This window comes from Terrapene carolina, unplaced genomic scaffold, assembly GCF_002925995.2.
Source record: "Terrapene carolina triunguis isolate 2854851 unplaced genomic scaffold, T_m_triunguis-2.0 Scaffold13743, whole genome shotgun sequence".
NCBI classification, from domain to species: domain Eukaryota; kingdom Metazoa; phylum Chordata; order Testudines; family Emydidae; genus Terrapene; species Terrapene triunguis.
The window spans coordinates 1845-5395 of record NW_020678094.1 but is presented as its reverse complement, the minus strand read 5'-3'; the positions used below and the strand labels follow the sequence as shown (position 1 = coordinate 5395).

General features: G+C 58.7%; 1 long non-coding RNA gene across 1 annotated transcript; it reads left to right on the top strand.

Annotated features, from left to right (window-relative positions):
• The first annotated feature begins 1589 nt into the window (after positions 1 to 1589).
• Positions 1590 to 2392, top strand: LOC115271428. The gene is made up of 3 exons (XR_003899956.1): positions 1590 to 1627; positions 2055 to 2147; positions 2330 to 2392. It is a non-coding gene; the product is annotated as an uncharacterized LOC115271428 (long non-coding RNA).
• Positions 2393 to 3551: the final 1159 nt, after the last annotated feature.

The window sequence follows — 3551 nt, the reverse complement described above, 5'->3', positions numbered from 1 at the left end:
TTGCTCCTTTTCACTATTGGTTTTCTGCCTTTGACTATTCATTGTCTCTATTGCCAGAGCACCTCAGACACCCCCCCCTTCCTAGACCAGAACCCCATTGTGCCAGGCGCTGGTGAAACCCCAAACAAACAGCCAGTCCCTGCTCCCATTATTCTCCCTCCACGCTCACGTCATGCCCAGGATCTCGGTGTCGGTGGCTGGGTTCGGCAGCAGCCTCTAGCTCTGGTCTCCTCTCTGTGCTCCCAGCCCCAGTGTGACCCTTCTCCTGCGCTCTCTGTTGCAGGGTCTGGACCTGTTGGTGCGAGATTGGCAGCTCTCCGAAGCCTACGGCGCAGAAGCGGGACAGGAGTATCTCAAAGACATCACACAGGTAATGACCAAAGCCGGGCACCACGTGTGTTCATGGAAACAACAAACTCCGGCTGTGGGGCGGAGCTGAACGTTTCCATGGTGGGTCTGATTTCTCGCTGATGGTCACAAATGTCGGTTTAACTCCCGCAGGACCTGGAAGACTCTTCTGAGCAGCCCCTGGTGTTGGGAGCCCTGAGGGCGAGAGGGACCTGGTGCTTCCTACTGCCCCACCCTGGCACTGGGTTCACCAAGAGCAGGGCAGGGACGCCAGGTGGTAAGAGACCCCTCTTCCCCCTGGGTTACACCCCCAGCCTCCCTCTCCCCTCTTCTGCACTGCCCCTACCCACATCCCTGCCCCATCTTCCCCTCCTGCCCTGCCCCCACCCCATAATCCCAGTGCCCAGCTCACTCTCCTTGGCTTAGAATGGGCTCTCCTGCCCAATGCACAGGGGCTGTCACTAGGTCACGGGATCTGTGCGGGAAGGGAGGGGGACATGAGGGGACACTGCTGGGGTCCTGGTCTCCTGTGGGGGACACAGCTGGTTCCCTCCTCTTAATAGGTCCCCTGTCACCCCCCCACACACACTGCAGCCTCTCCCTGTTACTCACCCCCACCCCCACTGCTCCCCCATTTTCCCCCTGGCAGTGGGGTGTGGGAGGGAGCTAAGCAGCTGTTGCCCAGAGATGGAATCTCATTTACTGTGGCACAAACCTGCCCTCTACATCCCCCATTTAACTTGTGTCCTGTCCTGGGCACCTGGATGCCTCCCGGATGCCTAGGTCCTTTCCCCCCTGCAGACATGGACGAGGATTTCCGGCAGTCCCTGTGTGACTATGTCACCAGCGTGGTGCGCTCAGCAGGGACACACGTCCGGACGGACCGAGCCGGGCAGGTGCTGACGGGGGCTCAGCTGGCTGCCAGGATCAAGGTGGGAGAGTGGGGTCTGCTAAAAGGGGGGGCCTGGATGGGAGACAGCAAAAGGGGCCGCAAGGAGGTGAGCCGAGACTCAGAAATGGGTGCCGTGCTGCAGGGTGTGGGCTCAGCAGGGGGTGCCATGCAGGACGGAGTGGTCAGGGGGACCAGTGGGGGCGCTGTGCTGCAGGGAGTGGGGAGGGGAACACAGTAGGGGGCGCTGTGCTGGAGGGAGCGGGGTGGGGGGCTCGCCAAGGAGTGGGCTGAGCTGTCCCTGATCCCAGTTCCCCCGGGCATTATTCCCCACAGGACGTCTTCCGATACTTGAAGACCCAACGCTACGACTTCTCCTCCCCCGTGAAGGTTCCCGGGTTGCCCCTCCCTCAACCCCTCTGATTTGCAGGGGAGGGGGGCACTAGTTCTATTGACCCCTCACCCCAGGTCCTCCTCCCATTGGCCAATCGCACTAGGCCAGGAGGGGGGGCACCACAACAGCTGCCCCAACTGTCCTGATGGGGAACCTCCAGCTCCCAAGAAGTAAAGGGACCCCCAGGGAGCTGCACCAGAGAACTGGCCCTCTCTACTAGAGTGGCAGCAACGTGGCCATAGCTGTGGAGTCATTGGGGGGCTGCCTCCTGGCTCTGAGGGAATGTGGGGGGTTGGGGGCCAGTGGGGAGGTGAAAGCGGGGAGCAGGGTCCTGGAAGAATGGGGGGAGAAGGTGGTGAGGGGGGCTCCTAGTTCAGAGATGGTCCCATCCCAACCCCCACCCTGTCTCCTCTCCCCCCACAGATGGCTGAAGCATTTGCAGCGATGAGAAAGGAGAAAAACAGCAAAGCAGTAGAAGCCGCCAGGAGAGAATATGAACAATTTGTGCAGGAGCTGGTGAGTGCAGAGGGGCTGGGAGTCGGGAGTGAGGGGCACCGGCAGAGCTCGGGGGAGCAGGGCTGGGATAGCAGGGGTCTGTGGGTTGGAGGGGCTGCGGGTGTATGAGTCAGCGGCACCCCCTGTGGCTGGGTAACACTAATACCCATCCCTAATGGCCCATCTCTCCCCGCTTCGGGCAGGACCGTGGCCACCAGAATATAAACTGCTGCCTGAGGGTGAAGCCTGAGGAGATGAAGAGACGGATGGAGGGGAAACGCAGGGAGCTGCTGAAGCATTGCCAGGGGCAGCTGTGGGGCGAGGACCCCCAGAAACAGGCTGCCCTGAAGGTGCTGGAGCAGGGGCTGGCCGGGAAGACGTCCAAGTTCCTAACGGCCTACGGACAGCGCTTTAAAGAGAAGGCCGTGCGGTTGGGCCTGTACATTGGAGGGAGTGTCCTGGCTGTGGTGGGTGCGGGTGTTGTGGCGGGCATCAGCCCAAGTTTGGTGGTCAAGGTCGGAGCGGGGGGCCTTGTCCTGATCAGGAGGATGGTGGGAAGATGGGTGTGGGGCTAATTTGGTTTTAGAATACAACAGGCACCAACGCCCCAGGGCAGGGGGATGAGGGGCAGGGTCTTCAGATCAGGAGCCCCTGCTGCGGGGTGACAGATAGTGGGGAAGAACCATCACATCCCACCCCGTGCAAGACTCTGTCCCAGCCCTCAGCACTGGGAACCTCTGTATGCAAAGGATGGGGATAGATAGATAGATAGAGGGGGTCGATGGGGATAGATAGATTAGATAGATGGGGTGGATGGGGATATATAGATAGATTAGATAGATGGGGTGGATTGGGATAGATAGATAGATAGATAGAGGGGGGTAGATGGGGATAGATAGATAGATAGATAGATAGATAGATAGATAACCCTTCTGCCCTTCAGCATTAGCAGGAACAAGGGCCGGGTTCAGGATCTAGGGGTTCCGTTTCAATAACACAATGCAAAACCGGCTTCAGTCCCCACCCAGTGACCTGGGACAATTACATACCACCCCCCGGGCAATACTAACCCTCTCACAAGCACAGAGTCTGAGTGTAGCAAAAGCCTTTTAATAAAGGAGGGAAATAATGTGGCATTGTGTGGGGAAACACCACAGACAGGATTCATAACACAAACCATGAGCAAAAGACCTACCCCCAAGTAAGTTTGGAAGTGTCCTTTTCCCCTCAGGGTCTTAAGTCCAGCAACCCAACAGTCACCCGTCCCGCAGTTTCTGTCCTTGGTCAGTGCAGTTCTAGAGTTCAGAAGTTCATCTGCAGTGTTTACCTCCCAGCCTGAGTGGAAGGGGGTGGAGGTATGGGGGCACGTTACATGCTCCACTACTCAGGTCCACGGCTGATTGTCACGCCTCTCCATGGGGTTCT